We start from the raw sequence: 19,220 nt of genomic DNA on the forward strand, positions 1-19,220 counted from the left end.
GCTGATGCACTCAATTCACAGATTCACACACACTTAAACGGACGCCCACACACACACACACACACACACACACACACACACACACACACACACACACACACACACACACACACACACACACACACACTCTCTGCAGGCATCCACATGATGGAGTTTTACTTCGTCATGTGTAGAAATAGCTCGTCTTCTCTCCTCTCCTTTCTCCTGAGCCATAAACCCCTTTATGTGAGAATAAGTGAGTGCCAATGGAGACCAATTCATCAAACACGTTTTAGTGGGCCTCTGCGGAGAGAAAGAGCTAAAGCCCCTCTTAAGAGTTATCAGTCTAGTTTTGGATATGGGACAAAACTGAAGGTGCTAAACATGAGTTATGGCTCGCTGCACGGCATTGTTTGAAATTTCATCGGCCTCAGGAGTGAGTAAAAAGAAATGGATGGCGCCTTGTTTTAAAGACACTAATTTCTCTCTCTTTTTTTTTTTTTTACAGCGCTTATTCACTCAGTGAATTTATTCCTTCACTTCCTTTTTGTTATCAATGACAGGAAGAGAAATCAAGCTCTTAATTGAAGCTGTGACTGTAAAAAGAAAAAAAAAATCAGGGGACAGACAGTAAGCGGAAAAGAGAGAGCTGTAGGGAAGGAGTGTGTGCGCGGTGTGTTAGCGATGAAAGAATACATCAGCGAGCAAGTGAACAGCCTGCTGAAGAGAAATAAGAGAAGGAGGGAATGAAAGAAAGAGAGATAGACATGGAAGAACATTAAGGAAATGAAAATAGGAGTGTGGCTGACAAGCTCTATGTTAGCTATTCTGACATGAACCACACAGAGGAGGCAGGCACACACAGAAATTCACACACACACACACACACACTGGCGAGCGCTCATACTAGATTTGGAATGAGCTGAACACATTTGGTGAGATGCACTTCCTCTGACATACTCACACAAATTTGTGCACATGTGTAGAGCTGTGTGTGTGTCTGTGTGTGTGTATGTGTGCATGTGTGTGCACACGCTCGCTGCGGCAGGCCTGTGTGTGGCAGTGTGTACCCCACAGTGGCAGATGCCGCCAGGCTCCAGCCAAATGATGGAGACGATAGCTAATTGCTCAATCAAGCAATCTAATCTGGCCAATCTCATTTTCAGTTTCGTCTCTCACCCGCTCCCCCCCTCCCCCGCCTCCCCCCACCCCACTACATACATTTCCTGACCTATCTGCTCAGCAGCTGCCGGACCGAACCAAAATGCAAAAACGGGGAGGGAGAGCAGGAGGCAGATGGGATACACATACTGGAAATGACAGCAATCAAAAAAGATGCTTGGTTGAATTTAGATAAGCACTAACAAAGACATGGAGAATTGCTATTAATTCATTAAAACAAATGGTTAGTAAAAGTTTAACTCCTGCTTCAGTTGTTGAGTTATGATAAGAATCACTTTTGGGTTGCCAGGTTGTGATAAATCTCTTGACTGATGGGACTGCATGACCTCTTACCTTTAAAAAAATCTATCTAATTGAACTCAGAATTCCTATAAATGGCTTGTGGCTTCTTTTCTAAGCAATAGTAAATTTTTTATTACTCATTAGTGAAGCTACAAGTTAACTCAACTATAATATATATATATATTATACTATATTGCTGTACTAGAAAGTGGTACTAAACCCATTTTATGCTTATATGAGCAGGTTTATATTCTTATCCAGTGTTGTAAATGCAATTGTTGCAACCAAAGAGGAGAAATCAGATTTTACTAGTAGATTTACACAATTTCCTCTCAACTCATCAAGCATTCATTTGTCAGCACAGGCTTTAAAAGACGATAAGGAACTACTTATTCTCAGACCAACAGTTTGAAATGGATTCTTTCTTTCTTTGAAAAAAAAAAAAAAAAAAACAAACTGTCCACAGCACGCCCTCTGAGTGACCAAGAACAAAAGGAACTATTCTGCTGGAGGGAGAAGTTGCTTTGGAAGTCTCTAAATCATAATGCTGTGAGCACTAACAAAGAAGAGGGCAAAAGAGGTGCAGCACATTAGTTGTAAAGCAATCATGTGGCGATTTCACTTGTTATGAATGTCCATGGCATTTATTGTTCGTGGAAATGTTTGTCATGCATATTCATGTCTCACGTTGCTCGCTTTGCTGTAAACAATAACCGGAGCACAGACGAGGAAGCCTTGGCCCAGATATATGTTATCTGTTATCCATATAACCGCTGGCTACACCTGAAGCACTGAAACGCTGGCTGTTGCCTCCCTGAGGCTAAACTGTCGTCAGTCAATATCGAGATTTGGTAAACTGAGCCTTTGAGAAAATTCTGTTGGCAACATGGTTGGCTTTGTTTGAGCAAACCTGGACTGTGTTCATAAAGTCCTTTCTGACTGACAGAAGCCCAGTCCTTATTGTGAGGAAAACACAAAGCAGATGCTTCACCTTGTTTCTGTGAACAGAATTCTATCTTCTTATTTCTATGTTGCACGTTCACATTTCCTCGCTCACTTGACAGTGTTTGCCTCCCATGATCAATTTCTCCGCCTGCATTTCTCCAGTTTTGCTCCTCTTGTGGGACCCCTGTATTTTCCTCATTGTGATTGGTTGGCTGAGGAGAAGCGGTTGACCTCTCTCCTCATGCTTCTTGTGGTTGATAGAATTTTTTTTTTTTAACTTTTGGAAGTGCTCTGCTCTGCCAAAAAAGCTGCTGGGTGCAACGCCTTTCAAAGAGCACCTTACAGTCACTGCTCTCTGCTCTCTGCCCTCTGTGTCAAACAGGCAGGGGCAGTTTGGGAAAATACTTAAACTGGGAGCTTGTTTGCAGGAGCGAGGATGAGAGATGATTGACATGTGCTCTTTACAAGTGCTCATGCTTCTGCTGATCAAGGAAATACCCCAGTTATTAATATTAATTGTTTTGTGCCACTATTTCTAACATTTAGAATCGATTGGCATGGAATAGGATTTTTTTCACCCAGTACACACACAAACACACACACACACACACACACACCCACACACACACAGACTCTCTGCTCTGATAAAGTGTGTGTGAGACCCCCCTAGAATGCCAGGTCCCCCGGGGTGTATCAGTGATGCGTAGAGGGGCTATTAATTACCCCATTCCTGTTTAGTGTGTGTGCAGTTGTGTGGTAAACTCCATATGGGTGGGGAGATTGTGCATGACCCCTCACATATCACCATATCACCCATGCACCCCTCTCTTGTGACCTGGGTTAGAAGCAGTCACGCACATTAACCCAGCTCACAGCAGATGCAAGGGGACCATTACACACACACACACACGTACGTGCGCGCACACACACGGACACACACACACACAACTGACACACACGACTGACACAAGCTTATGATATTTTTGGGTGCTACTACACAACACAGCTCAATTTATTCACCAGGAATGTTCTCAGGAATGGGAATAAGGACTACTGGATGTGTTAATATATGTATGTATTTATGTGTGTATGTTTGTATTAATATATTATTGGTTAAACTCACCATAAGATGAACATTCGTGCACAAATGCGCGCATATATGTTCATGCACACACACAACGAGCGCACAGCAAACAAGACCACAGGGAGACATTAGTCAGTGGGATGGAAGGCCCCTCATTGACCACCACATGTCCGTGTGTGTGTGTGTGTGTGTGTGTGTGTGTGTGTGTGTGTGTGTGTGTGTGTGTGTGTGAGGACCTGGTCACACAGAGCAGAGTGGGGGAACAGCATGATGAAGAAGAAACCGACACACCTGATAGACTCAGAGCTGAACAGTCAGCGTACAGATGGCGCGTGAGCGTATGTATAAGTTTGTTTATGTTTATTTGCGTACGTTGCCTCATGCATGAGGTGTATTTTAATCGGATTATATTTGAATATGCGAGTATACAGTATTGAATTATGTGTGGGTCTGTGTGCGGGTGTGTGCGTGCAGGGACACCTGTCTGGGAATAGCGGGGAGCAGAGCAGGGATGTGATCAGGAGATGAGTGTTTCCGAATGCCGTTCTGTCAGCGTGCTGGAGGGGCGGCATACAAATGACATGTGTTCAACTGTGGAGGACAAGCAGTCTGGGGGGAAATCATCCAAGGTGTGCGTGTGTGTGTGAGTGAGAAAGAGGGAGAGAGGCTGCATGTGTGGCGCCGGCCTCCCCTGTGCCAATCTGCAGTCATGATTGTGTTTGTGTATCACAAATTCATGCCAAACGTCTTTCTGCAGCCTCTGCATCCGGTCCAGTGCACGTTTCCCTTCTACAGTATATTTGTCTGCCACAAAGTACATTTTTGTGCTCATCTTCTGTTCTATTTAGGTTTCTCTTTTAAAAGTCGAAAAGGTAGTTTATTATAGAGGATTATTTCCAGCTTGTCAAGCACTGATGCTTTGAGTTGGTCGGTCGGGCCGAACACCAGCCCAACACGTGAGGTGGGACTGAGACTCCATGTCAGCTGTCTTACAAATTGGACCCTGGACAAATAACAGCAAATCAACAAATTCTTAAAAAAGTTAAGGATGATTTAAAGGGTGATGTTCTGAGCTTAGAAAGTCTGAATTACCAAGACTGAAGTTCTAAATTTCAGGGTTTAAAGATGTAATATGTAATGTTTGTGCATTAACACTGACTAAAGCTATGTTCTACATTTGCTGCAGAAATACTGTACATTAAAAGAAAGAAACTGATATTTTATGAGAATAAAGTGGTACATGTCTGATAATTCAAACACAAATGCATGAGGAAAAACTTGAATATTTTACAACATTATAAAGTCATACATTTGCAAGAAAAGACTCAGAACTTGTCTGAGGATGCCAACACGCTGTATGTCTATTTTTTTTGCAAGTCTGATTCAAGTCTCGGGTCTTTTTCTGACGAGCCTTCGAGCATTTCCTGCATAACCCGTAGTCTGCTCAGACCACTGCATGCGTATTTCTATCAATTCGTTATTTACAAATAAAGTAAAAACCGTAATCAATTACACAAGTGATACTCTGACCAAGTGTAAGTGTGTAAAGATAGCGTTGAATTGATTCATTGCAGCATTAAGCTGCAAAGAAGAATCAAAACCAAAAGGAAGTCTTCAATTTGTATTTAATAAGCAGTGTTGGTAATAATGGGTTGCATCAGCGCCAATACTAAAGCACAGGATTGGAATTACTACCATTGACTGACACGTCTTTTACTCCAGGTACTGATGGAGAAGGTTGTTTACATGACTAATGCTGAGAATAAGAACAATAATTGAACAACCTTCAATTATATGTGCCATTTTGCCTGAAGTTTATTGGGTCAGAGAGATCTCTGATTGGACCTTTGATCTGTTAGAAAACCAACCTGGCATTTTGCTTTTAACTTAAATGATGTTTTTTCTTTGTTTCTGTAAAAAGAAAAAAAAACAAGGGAGCTTACAAAAGGTTGAGAAAATTCCCCATCTTAATGGCGGCAAGAAACCTTTAAAATCCATTAAACAAACTGCCTTCGGGCTAAAAGGCTGACATTTCAGAGATACCAGCGTCTTGACTGACTGCAACAATTAGCGAAATTGCTCTCCATTTGCATTTATGTTGCCCCTCCATTAAAGGTGAATATTTCCACGATTCCCTTCAACAGTTTACTGCTGAATCCCAGCAGCTGATCACCTGGTTTCATGTTCGTCGTCTGCTGGCAGCTGCCGAGAGATGAGCCTTTGTTTTGGGTCGTGTATTGATGCGTCACATGAATTAGATTTACTGTATGAGTGTCCGGGCTCGGTGGATGAGGTTACTGTTAATGGCGGCTATCGATTCACACTTCATTTACTTACGACTGACGCGGGATCAGTGTGAGGAGTGACATCTTATACGCAGCCACTGTGGAATCATCAGACGCAGGTGTTGTTCTTGGCTTTGTGTCTCTTCTGAGAAAAAGCCTTTCATTCCAGTGACCGAAGCGTCTCACCTTGTCTGTACTCGTCTTGATGGCTTTACATCTGCTGCGTACATGCTTCTGACCTAGTTCTTGGTAATATGTGGTTTTATTTACAGAAATCAGATTCATGGTTAACGTGTTAATTGCTGCTAATGTGAAGATTATCCTCTTAAGTTTGCAGAGACTGTAACAAGGGGCCTAAATAATTGGTTCAGTAAAATGCACTGCAGTAAAGTAGATATCCAAGGAAAAAGCTTATTTACCCATGTGGCTGCTACCATGACTCAATACTGCAAAACAAAATGTTTTTTGTGGGCAGAAGAGTACCCCTCTAAGCCCAAAGGGTGTGCTTCCAGGTTCGCTCCTGTTACCACAGATGTCACTTATCAGTCGTGTAATGTGCGGACCACGATGACAACAAGATTCCTTTTACAGCAGTGTGAAAACCAACAACAACGTAAACTAATAGAGACATTTTGAGCCCGATTATCAAACTTCAGCAGGAGAATCACCCACACTCCCCCGCTGACCCCTGATCATTTCCCACCTAGGTTCTGCAGCTTCAGATCAGTTTAGAATCAAAGAGACCTGATGTATTCACTTCATAACTGTTTGTCAAAACGCTGCACTGTTAATTAGCTCAACATTTATCATCTGCACCTCAGTAAAACTCACATTTTCCATGTTTAATTTTTCATACTGTGAACTGTGAAGCTAATGCACGTCCCGGGGCTCTATTTAACTGCTCAAAATACACATTTGTATTACCGCTAATGAACATCGTTTTTAAATGATGACAAAAATATGATGCATTAACTTTGTTATTACTTATGCTATGAATCAGGGAATCTCAAATGTATAAATTTCCACGTCATTTTTATTCAGGGTCAGGGGTCTGGAACAGTTTGCGTGAACAAAATCAAATGTCATCAACTGATTAACGCCACATCTCACATCTGTAGTATTCAATCATATACAAATCAGTGGACAGGATCACTGATTCACAAATGCCTCGTGATGTGAAATCTGCAACAAAGGCCCAGCTTGGCTCAGTCCTCAGAAGGACCAAACGATGTGATTGGGACTTTGAGAAGTGCTGCGATAGGATGTGAATGTATACGGATTTGAAAATTTGTCACGTGTTGACACTGAGCACAACTTTCAAACCACAGATAATTGTGTACAAGCACTGCAATTCTCTGCAAATGAGTTTTTGGGCGTATCAAAATTCCCTTATGCTTATACTTACTAATACTCATGACTTAGGTTGTTTCTGCATTTTTTCACCATCACCAAAGGTGCGAGCTCAGTTTGCGGTGAAGTAAAGCGTTATGAACATGGTACTCTTTGGTTTTAATAAGGTTGCAGTTTTTTTTTTGCTGTCGGGGTCTGTGGGACCCTGCAGAAAAAATTAAAGAATGAAGCTAAAATCAACAAAACACAGGGGTGACTATCTCCCTGAATGGAGACTTGTTCAGCTTCATATATTTCCATAGTGACCCCTGTAGTCACATCCCCCTCGAGTCATATCAAATTCATATTCACCACCGCCGATCTTTTTCCCCTCTTTCATATACATGTATATATCTATTATTGTTGAGGAAAGCTAAGAATAACACTCACGTCTCAGCTTTATTCCCTAAGTGTTAAATCAACAAGACCTAACTGTTAGCACTACTGTATACATTGGGGGCCTGCTCTGCACATTTGTTAAGGGAAGTCGGGGTGACGAGGTCGTGTGTGTCGTGAATATGTGTCAGCAGGGCAGGAAATACCACACTTCACTGGCAATGAGTGCTGCTGATGGCTTGTTGTGTGTGTGTGTGTGTGTGTGGACTTAAGGTTCACATATGTGAATATTAAAGTTGTGAATCTGCCTTTTCCTGCCAGTGTGAGAATAGCCGTGTGCCTTCTCAGACAGCTGGCTGATCTCGCCTGTCACACACACACTGTTTCCTGGTAAATACGGGTTTGAAGATGATTGATTATGGCGGCCTGTTTCTCAGGAATCAGGGTTTGTTTGTGTGTGGCGCTCAGGGCAACGAGCGGCACGACGCTCCCATGTTCTCAGCCACATATGGTGGAACCCCACGACACACACGACAATCACTCACATCCCATAAAAGTCACCGCTAATGCCAGTGATACTTAAATCAGTCATCCTTTTTATCTCTCACACTTCTGACAATTCGCTTGCAAAAAAACACTTATTTTTACTGGCTGTGTGAGAGGAACATTTTATTGAAAACAAATCTATCAGTTTTTGCCCCATTTTCAGCTCAGAAAAGTGTTTCCATTTGCTGCTCTTCAGACTGAAGACTCTTAAGACTGTGTTTCATATTACTGCTTTGTTTCACTCGTCAGCTTTTATTCAGCGTTTTCTTTATTTTTGCTCCTCATTCTGAATTATACAAAGTACAAAACCTTTTATTAAATGTACCACAGTAACCGTTATTCCACACATACATGAATCTCTATGCTCCATTCTTACTAATTGTTTTATGATTGAAAACCTCATCTTGCCTCTTTAACAACGTTTACCTCGTCTGGCTAGCCATGCTGGTTATTTCGGCTGGCTGGATAATACAAGAAGCCTATATTTTCAGTGTTCCTAGTTCCTGGTCCTTTATTTCTCGACAGAGCTGACAGATATAATGAAGGCTTGCTGTGCTGGACACAGTTAGTGTTCCGTAAGACCAAAGCAGCAGTCCCTAAGATCACAGTAACTGTCCCACCAGATTAGATTTTCTGTGAAACATTATGGGCCAATCGAAAAAATGACCACGATGGTTTGCAGTAATCAGGACACATCAGACAAATTGTCTCTGTAAAAGTGCGTATTCCTTTAGTAATCTATTCTAAAAAGATTAGAATTAGATGTGTTCATTAGATCAAATCAGATCAGATAAAACAGACTGTCAGCATTCTGCTCGGCTGCTCTAACACATTGCCATGCCTCTGGATTCGATGTCATCGTTGTGTGGTCTTGTGAGTGACACAAGACACTTTGAAATCTGACACGAGAGCCCAGACTGAGACGCGTCTGTACAAATCCGACTTAAATCGCTTTTTCAAAATACCCCCAAGTGCGGCTTGAATTTCATTTGCAAAATTTGCACTTCCTAAATCAAGTTGGATACTATCTGGGTATTGCAAAACAAACAAAACAAATGATTTGGGCATGCAATCAAACAAAACAACTTGTGAGGCCTTAAAAAGTTTCATTTTGCTGTTGGATATTGCGGTTTTAAACCAATAATTTATGGCCATGCCTCCCTTTTTTCCCTCCCATTTTTTTTTGTTTTGTCCTGTCAGAATCTCACGCCTCCATCAGTCCCTCTTGTCTCCTTTCATCTCTTTCCTCCTCCGTCTGTGTTTGTCCCTCCATCTCGCCGACAGCATCGCTCTGTAACTTGCTGGCTACACCTTGACCTCCGTCCATTTTGTCGCTGACAGAAACCAGGCCCCCGCTGTCATCTCCATCAGTCAGTATCTGAGCAGACACACAAGCAAAATGTAGATGCATGAAAAATATGTCCGCGGCATTTCCTGTTATTCTTGAGTGAGCAGAAGATCAGCAAAGGTACCTTAAAACAACCAATGCAGAGGAAAAGAAAACACTCGCCTTTTCTGTTATTGGTAATTTCCGTGAAGACGCATAAAAAAAAAGTCTTGTGTCAGACATTTATTCTGTTACGTTTCATCAGTTATTTTGTGATGACATGTTACAATGTTTTCATGTACCCACTTTTCCTCAACAAGCCTTCTCTTGCTCTCTTACAACCCCCAGAGAGAGTTATAGCAATAGTGTAGTCAGGGCAAGAGAGCAAGCTGTTCCTGTCAAAGGCAAGCAGACTCATTCCCCTTACTTTAAATGCAGCATGTCTCGTGGTGCTGAAATGTGTAATACAGTCTCTTCAACAGTTACCTTCTCCCTCTGGGATAATTGAACCTTAGCTTTCTTTACAAGGAGGCCCTCACCTCTCCACTCTGGGAAACTAACAGCACAACTGGACTCTTGCTGTTGCAATCACAGCTGGAAAGCAGCATTGCTTGTAATCTCTCTTGTACCTGAACACTCAGTATCAATGAATATTGTTCGACCGGGCATTTGTTACATTACAAGTGTCGACTCAAACCCAGAGATCCAGAGGTACACTGTAAAAGGCTTCGTCTCTAATGAAGACGGTGGTCCTGCTGAGATCTTAGTGCCGCTTTCACAGATTAGTGGAGCTTAATTAGTAAATCTCAGGCCATTTAACTTTACCTACTGTATTTAGAACTGGTCCGGGTTAATCGTGCAAGTGAGAAGAACTCCTGTGGTCTTTCTGCCTACTTCAAGTGAGTAATGGTGACTTGTCTCAATGTGGTGAGTGTGGCTTCTTCCTCACAGACGAGGACAAAGCCTCCTTGTGTGGACCCTAGATGATACGTAGAGCTATGGCCGGCATGTGATGCATGCCCATGTGACAACTGGGAATGTCTTTTTTTTTTTCTTTTTTTTTTCCCCCAGTTCCACAGGGGTTTAACGTCCTGCATCCCCAGCCCGTCCTCATCAGAAAAATGACCAAATAGGTTGACTGTCAAAGCAGCTTATTACAACTCATATTTAGGTTTGTCACAGTAATCATTATGGTGGTAAAGGAGGGAGCCAGGGTAAGTATCAGTCCATATTGGGAAGAGATTAGAAACAGATGGTTGGGTCAAACTAGCGCAGGACTTTAACCCAGGAGACCTCTGTTTGTGTGAAAACAAAAGTTAACAATAAGTTATCTCAAATTATTTGCATGGTAAAGTTTTGTTACCTACATTACATAACTACAGTTATAGGTACAGGAGTAACCCTAACCATTTTAACCCAAACCACAATGTGTTTCTAAACCTAACCAAGTAGTTTAGTGCCTACGCCTAACCAAACAGCAAGCGTACAACAAAGGTCCAGTACACTGGTCTGTGTAGGTGTAGGGCTAGGGTAACAGTTCTGTTGTTTGGGCAATCATAAACATACTTGTTTAGACATGAGGATGTGTTGGCATACCTTGTGTCCTAGGGTTTAGGGCATCATACAGGACAACTTAACAGCACCTGAAAAATGTCCACACGTCTCGTCTTTGCGACCGTCAGTGGTGTAACCTCGAACTGCTACCAAATGTTATTATGTGACAGGACGGGTCGGGCTAACTGGTTGGCATGCTAACCTCAGCAGACATCTCTGCAACACAACACATACTGAAAGCATCTTTGACAAACTGTTAATGCTTGTTGTTTCTTTACAGTCAGCTTTGAATGATTCACTCTAAAATGCTGACCCTGTCCTATAAGTTAAACTTTTAATCAAGTGCTTTGCCAACAGCACAACCATCGTGACGCTGAAGATGCTTGTATTCAAAAGTTTAGTGTTTTCCTTTTGGCTCAGTGGAGAACATACAATATGAACACAGTATCCCTGATTCTCAACCTTTGTTACATGTTTGCACCATGTTTACTTAATTTGTGTTTAAAGGCGTAATCCAGGAAACTTTAAATGTGTTTATATGTCTTTAAAAAACACATTTAAAGTTTCCTGTTAACTGCTGTAGCAAATAGGTTCTATATGCTAACTTTTTTTTAAAAACACAGGGTGGCACAAGCAGATAAATGAATGCATGGCTTTGTGTTATATGGAGATTAACTTGGTCACAATGCTATTTACAGCTGTATTTTTTCCTGCCGCTGAATAACTCTGTCCTAAGGTATTTACGATTTACAGTTTTAATGTGTTCTGACCTAAATTGAAAAACACATAAAATAATTGCAAAACAAATATTTAAACAATACAGAGAAAACAGCTGGCTCGTGTTTGCCAAAAAAAAAAAAAAAAACAGCATCTGTTGTAGGAGTAAAATGCAAATGTTGTTTTGCTAATACCACCCTGCCTATGATGGAAATAAAACATCCCATCATAAAACTGAGTTCTTGAAATAATATGTTGATATGACAGTAAAACTGAAACTTCATATAAGACAACCAAAATTACAGTCTAAAGGTAATAATTTGGAGTTCATACCAACATATAGCACACTGTAACATCACCTGCTGCAGTCTGTATACTGATTTAACTATTTTTTTTAAACAAATAAGGTGCTGATATGTAGATTTTCCCTTTAATATTCACTTGTTCCAAACAAGACAAATACAATGCCTCAGCTAACAAGCAGATTTTGCTCCCCCCCGATACTGAAACAGATCCCAGTGCTGCCAGAAAGTCCTCCTGTAAAATACTAAAGGATTGTAAATGTCTTCTGCACACATTTGCCAGCACTCCTGCGTTCTCCCTTATGTTAACATGTTCCCCCACAGCCTATTGTCATTTCTCTTGTTAATACTGGAACGACTCGCAGAGGTAGTTAATCTTTGCACCAGCTGTTTGGACAGGCCTCAGCCCTCACACTGCGTGCTCCTTCCTACTGGACACCAGACTGCATTAATGTAAGAAAATCTGTAGGAAATGTCAAGTCCAGACAATAGCCCTGCCGGAAACCTGGTACGTGTGTGTCAGTGTGCACATACACGCGTTGCTGCGCAGGAAAGGAGAGCTAAAGACTCACAACCATTAAGCTGTAGTAAAAAGTGGAGGTGCCCGCTCCTTACAGCCAAAATAATACAGTTAGTCATGAAAGTGTGCTCGGTTGTTAATGATTGGATCAGGAAATCGACCGTCTCTCCAAATCAGGCCCTCTTGATTGCACAGAGGAAGGACAATCAGACCCAGACAAATGCGCTTCCCCCCGTCACCAGCGGCAGCGTGCATCCTGAAGCAGTCCGTCACATCCAAGCCAGAGCAGACTGGCAGAGGAAGAAAAAAACCACCAGCGCTCACTCTCCAAGTACTGTCAGATAATAATCTGACTTGGCAGCCGGGTGGCATGAGAAATAAGCCAACGATCTGGAGTCAAGTGTTCCAGTTTGGAGAGACATAAAGTGACTCCTCGTTGCACCCGGCCTCTCATTTCTTTTCACGCTCTCTTCCCCCCTCACTCCAAACTTGACACGTTATGTACACACATTGGTGAGTTCATGTGCAGTGACACATGCAAATAGGAACACTCGCAGCTGCGGATTTCAATACCTAAAGGCAGAGATACATAGCGTCTGAAAAGAGTTGAGAGATTGATCTGCTGCCATGTATGTATGAGTGAAGCCGGGGAACTGCCAAGGGCTCCAATTTGGAGAGACATAAAGTATAAACTCCTCCATACAAGGCTCCCAAACTAGTTCTTTTTCCCTCTCTTGCTCGCTTCATCGCCATCTGCTTCACTAAACAGACATCCTTGCCCACACATAGTAAGAAAAACAGCGTTTTTTAGACACTGAAGAGTGACTGTGTGTGCTCGGAAGACTTTTATTAACTGTTCTGTGACTTGTTTCATCATGTTTAACCTTATTTAGTTCCCATAAGTATAACAGTACACTCTAAAGATGTGTGTGTGTGTGTGTGTGTGTGTTTGTGTGTGTGTGTGTGAGTGTGTTTGTGAATGCCTCTTGTAGGAGCATCAGCTGACATGTATTTGCTATAAAACCTGCTTATGCCCTTTAAATAGAGTGTTTTATGTTACATGATGTCAAGGTCGGAGCGCGTAGAATTATGGGCTGTCGCTACAACATGTCATCCGTCTGTGTGTGTGTGTGTGTGTGTGTGTGTGGAGGTATGGAAGGCATTTATATTTGCCCCATTGTTGATGCTGTTCACGAGGGTGGACTGCTGAGTTGGACTGAGGGAAAGTCTGGCAGGGAGCGTTAACGGAGAGAGAAAAACAAATAGAGACAGACAGAGGGAGAGAGAGAGAGAGAGAGAGAGAGAGAGAGAGAGAGAGAGAGAGAGAGAGAGAGAGAGAGAGAGCTTGCATAATTGGAGTCAGGATCGTCTCCTGTCTGCACCTCATTGTCTGGTCGTCCATCTGTCGCTGCCGCGTCCAATCAGCTGCGTCCTCAGCTCGGCCCTGCGTCCAATCAAAGGGCCGGTCATCCCCTGTCTGGACATGCAGTTGTTAAAAAAATAAATAAATAAATAAGGGAGAGAGTGGAGAGCCAGGCTGTAATCATATAGGTGTTTTGGGGGCTGGGCTCCAGTCACACACACACACACGCACACACACTTCACGCTGAAGAGTGAGCGAAGCCTGGACGGACAGCCAGTGATTGCCCATCAGGAAATGGTGCCGTGGAGCAGTCTCAACATTTCAGACTGGGCCCTTTCTTCTCTGGTTTCCTCTCTCGACAGCCCATTTAGGGTTTTATGGCAAAATTACCCCGTGTTATTGGGGAGCTTTTGTTGTGGGATGCTGCTTTACAGAGTCGTTACAAGCAGGCTGGGCAAAAATCTGTTTCATCTTCCCGTCCGTCTCCAAGATTTGAGGAGTTGTTTTATTGATTAAACAATACATTAAACATTTTACGCTCTTGTTATATATTTTAAAAGCTCTGTTAAAACGTTTTTCGCTTCAGCTACAGGCCAGACAGAAATTGCTGCACCATATGGGTCATTTTTGAGCGCTCGTGCCTCAGTTTAATGCCCCTTTGTGCTTTAAACATATATGTAACATTTCTGCATTGAAATGTCTGAATTGAAGAGAAAATCCTGATTTTATTCATGGTGATAGGGAGTTACATTTGTTCGTCTGTTGCTACAACCTCCTTAGCTAATTAGCTAATGTAGCTACAGTTGGCAGCGGTCAGTGGTTATTCTGCTGATATGCTGCTCCCTATTTGTTTAGAGTATGAATGTGACAAGTCACCAGTTCTTACGTAACCCACCTTTTAAATCAGCGCATATCAATATTTTGATATTATGTGTGAAAGTGAAAGGTGACACCGATGTCCCCACAGAGAATTATCATCTGAAGGTTTTCTTCGAGACTTGGTAGAAACTGAAAGGATAGTGACTACTGAACATCTCTAATGCTAATGTTGCTCTTCGCTGGATATTTAAATAGACAACATATATATATATATATATATTGTAGCAAAGCTAAAAGAACAAAGACATTTTGAATCCACTTGTCTCACTTCTTCCTCTGTTGAATCAAAACTCAGTGCAAACTTTGACTCACTCGGTTGCCGTATTTTATTTTCAGAGTATAAAAAAACAAACAAAAAAAACAGAGAGCAGAGGAAGCACGGTGACAGTGTAAATGAGAGGAGAAGGAGGGGAGTGTAATAGATTAATAATGTGGCTGGTGGCCCTCGGGCTGAGCGGGAGAATGAAGAGAACGAGACGAACACAGACAGAGGCAGGAAGAGAGGGGATGAGAAAACACAAGCGAAATGGAGAAGACCTGAGTAGCGTTGCCATCACGTCCCTCTCGTTCACGCTCCAGCGCAGGCCCGGGCCTTCCGACAGGGTGACGCGGCGGCGGTGAAAAACACCCGCTCCCACAATCAATGGCAGAGGAAAACAGCCCTGCCAATTTGTTACCTGACTCACCGCGGCAACTCGCAGCTCTGCTTTACTGCATGCTGCAAACTGCCTTTTAACAAGCCCGCAGGGTGATGAAGTGAGAAGTGTGTGTGGCTGCGCAGGCGAACAGTGTGTGTGTGTGTGTGTGTGTGTGTGTGTGTGTGTGTGATGGTGAGTGCATGTGTGAGCCTGTGTGTTTTGTCTGCGTGTGTGTGTACATCTGGTTTTGCTTGCTTTTTGTATCAGATGCAAGTGAATACACACAGTAAAGTATATCAAAGGTTAGTCATGCATGTGTGTGTGTGTGTGTGTGTGTGTGTGTGTGTTTAAATACGTGCATGTGTGTGTGACTCCTGTCTTGTTTCTCTCTAATTGCCCCAGTTTGTCTTAGGGGAATCTGATAGTTGACCCTGTTGGCCATTTAATGTCACTGATCCCTTTACACTTCCTGGAGCTGCTACAATAACCCATTGAATTGCATCACACACACACACACACACACACACACACACACACACACACACACACACACACACATACACACACACACACACACACACACACACACTCTGAGATCCCACTCGTTCCTTGGTTTTAAAAGAAATAAAGTTGTACAGCCGTTGTGCGATCTTTATCTGCACTTCAAATGAAATGTTTAAACTTGTACCGTGGGAGGGCGGTTACAGGGGTGAGCAGATAAGGGAGAGATGGAACAAAGAAGAAAGGGAGCACGATAAGGAGGAGGAGGAGGAGGAGGAGGAGGAGGAAAAGAGCAAAGAAGACGGAGGGCGAAACTCTCCATCTTCCACATTACTCACGAGTGAAATATGCGTTGGCTGGCGTGAGAGAGGTAGAGAGCTAACGAGGCGAATCACTGACCGGTGCCAACACTCTGCCTTTTAGTGCCGATGAAATTAAATTACTCCCCTCTCTCTTTTCTCTGCCTGCGCTCTCTCTTTTTTCCTCCCATCTTTAATAGCGCTCGTATTGTTAGTGTATAAACTTCGGCACTGACGCGACAAAACTCAGCCAGTATCTTGTATTTCGATCCCTCTCACTCCAAGGCAGTAAACCGAGATGACGGTTTGTGCTCCTTTGTCTTTCTTTCTTTCTCTCCTTCTCTCTCTCTTTCTTTCTTTTGTCCTCTTTAGTTTCAAGTGCTGCTGCTGGCAGCTCTGATTTGAGTTTGAGTCTGCCAAGAAGTAGACAGTGTTTTGATGTTCTTTGAGGACGGCTATAAAAGTGGTCTTTTTCCAGGTATGAAATGAATACCCTATAACTCTGAAGCGGAGGGTTCGCTGGGCGCTTTTCCTTCACCGCTCATGTCTGGGTTTGTATCACCAACATGTCAGCTTTGCACGACCGAAGGAAAAACATTTCTGACTTAAGACTTACACGTTTTTTTACACAAGCTAATGAACCCTGAGGGATTCTGTCATATTTAAGGAATAGTTTTTTACATCTTGCTTCCTTTTCTTGCTGGGAGTTAGGAGAGAGGACCACTCTCATGTCTGTACAGTCCACATGACATTTAAGCCTGCAGGTTGTTAGCTTAGCACATGTATACTGGAAAGAGGTAAACAGCTAGCCTTGCTCTCTTCATAGGTAATATCCACCTCCAGCACATCATTTTCCCCTAATATCTTACAGCTGTATTGATTAAAGAAACAATTAGGTGAACAAGTGATGAAATCCACCCAGCAGACAGCCCAGTCGTCCGTATAAAATGTTGGTTAATGTTTCTGCAAAAAATGATATGTGTCATATGCAGGCTATGGTACCGATATTTCTACTACATTTTATGACTTTCATATCGATGCTGGAGTTGGCTGCCAAGCCAGTGACAACAGTTTGAGGCTGACTTTCAGCGTTTGGAAGTGTGAAACCACTGGATAGTTTTTACAAGGGACTTCGGTGTTTCAACATTCGTGAAGTTAAACCGAGGGATGTTTGTTTTTTGCTTTTTAACACGGGACCTCAGAGTTTCAGCATTTGCAGATGTGAAATCACAAGATACTTTAGGGGGACCTCAGGACAAATCCCAGCAGTGTTTGTTGTGACAAAAAAACAAGTATTTGGGTTTTATTTTAAAGCCAAGACACGATCTTTTCCCAACTCTACCAAGTGTTTTTTTATTTTTTTTATTTTTCATGCTCACACCTTACCAGACTGTAAGACCAAACTTGAACCTGAAGAAATGTAAAAAAGTTTCAATGTAACCATAGTTTGCAGGAACTTACCGACTTGCCAACATCTATTCTGCCGATTTGGTTGCAGCAGCCCCTCAAAAATGTCCTTAAAATGTTGAACCATTCCTTGAAGTCAAAGCGAATCAATTGCTGTTTGGTGGACAAATTAAAATGAAAGTTCTCAGCAGTGACATGTACTGTAAGCCCACAGCCACACACGCTGAGAAATGTTCACACTCACCCACATCCTTCATCCTTCCAAAAAAGTACACATACAGTCTGATCACACTTGTCCTCCATTGTTCCAGCCAGATGCTGATAACCACAAGCACTCTGGACAACACTCCGAAACACTTTTGCTCGTACATTTCCTGCAGATTGAGCTGCAATTAGTGCAACGAAAACAAACATCTCCTGTTGAGTTTTAGGACTGTTGGCATCAGCCCGGCCACCTTTCTCCATTTGCTTTTTCCTTTTTCACTGAGCCCCTATTAACTTAGCATGTCTCCTGTCTGTGTGGTCACATCCTGTTGGCTCAGCCATTTAGCCGACGACTGACGGGGAATATGCCTCAGACCAGCAGTCTGTGAGCGGGCCAGGTGAGGGGTCAGCTCCAATAACAGCAGTGGAGGGAAAGAAATGAGTTAAGCAGCAGGCCCGCGAGGAAACTCAATGGGCTGTTATTGGGCTTTGTGGCTTTAGCCGTCCACCATTTTACCAAAGGGACAATTTCCTTTCAAAATGTCGGCTCAAAATTCGCTCAACGTTTGGCTCGCAGATTCACGAGGAAAGTCACCGCTGGCAAAGAGACATCTGTTCAACCAGCGCTGCCAATTCATTCGGACGAGCATACGTACTCGATTCACGTAATGTGTTTGGGCTCGGAGCGCACACTGTTGGTATCGGGCTGGTTTCTGAGTGGACTTGATTGACACGGGTTGAACAAGTTGGCCCCATGTGCAGGTTCTTTTTTTTTTTTTTTTCCTGCTGGCGTGCTTGTGGCTCCGAGTGGCTGCTAAGTAGTGATTACTGGACTTGGCCTGAGCAGCAGCTGTAGTAGAGCGAAATTTGGCAATGTGGCCCTGGAGAACCCACACTTAATGACATCAGGAAACACCGCCCAGGTTCACCCGCAGCACAGCGTCTGGAGCGTGTGTGTGTGTGTGTGTGTGTGTGTGGGTGTAACGCGGGGAGAACAGGGACAGAGAGAGAGAGACAGAGAGGGAAGTGGCTGAAAATAGGGCTGAAGGAAGTGACCGTGAGTGTGTTTGCATATGTTACGACTATGATGATAACTGCAACTATATGTTTTAGTGTGTTTTGTGAAAAAAATATCTGCCACGAGAGGAGCAGAAGGCGTGTGTGCATATGTTACTGATATCACACGTTTAGTATGCTCCGTGAACATTCTCAAAGCAGCATCTGTGTGTTCAAACCAGACAAGGATTACTCTGCTCTATTATAATTTAAGCCTCTTTATATAGTTTGGGGCCGTTTCTATAAGCAATGATAACTTTTCTTTAAGCATTTATGAGGTCTGGGAACATGTCAGCATTACACGTTATAATAAAATTATGAAATTGAAAAATTAGCACACTTGAAAAGTTAAGATAATCCCTCCATCCCAACAATCTGCAGCCATTCGTGTTTAGCAAAAGTGCCGTAGGTTTGAGGGGCGTGTG

At 42.8% G+C, this 19,220-nt stretch overlaps 1 long non-coding RNA gene across 1 annotated transcript; it reads right to left on the reverse strand.

Moving 5' to 3' along the window:
- Positions 1-7,798: 7,798 nt before the first annotated feature.
- Positions 7,799-15,365, reverse strand: LOC119009950. Its single transcript, XR_005071856.1, has 3 exons — positions 15,228-15,365; positions 13,831-13,925; positions 7,799-9,406 (listed from the first exon to the last, which is right to left on the reverse strand). It is a non-coding gene; the product is annotated as an uncharacterized LOC119009950 (long non-coding RNA).
- Positions 15,366-19,220: the final 3,855 nt, after the last annotated feature.

This window comes from Acanthopagrus latus, chromosome 2 (assembly GCF_904848185.1).
Source record: "Acanthopagrus latus isolate v.2019 chromosome 2, fAcaLat1.1, whole genome shotgun sequence".
Classification (NCBI taxonomy): Eukaryota; Metazoa; Chordata; class Actinopteri; order Spariformes; family Sparidae; genus Acanthopagrus; species Acanthopagrus latus.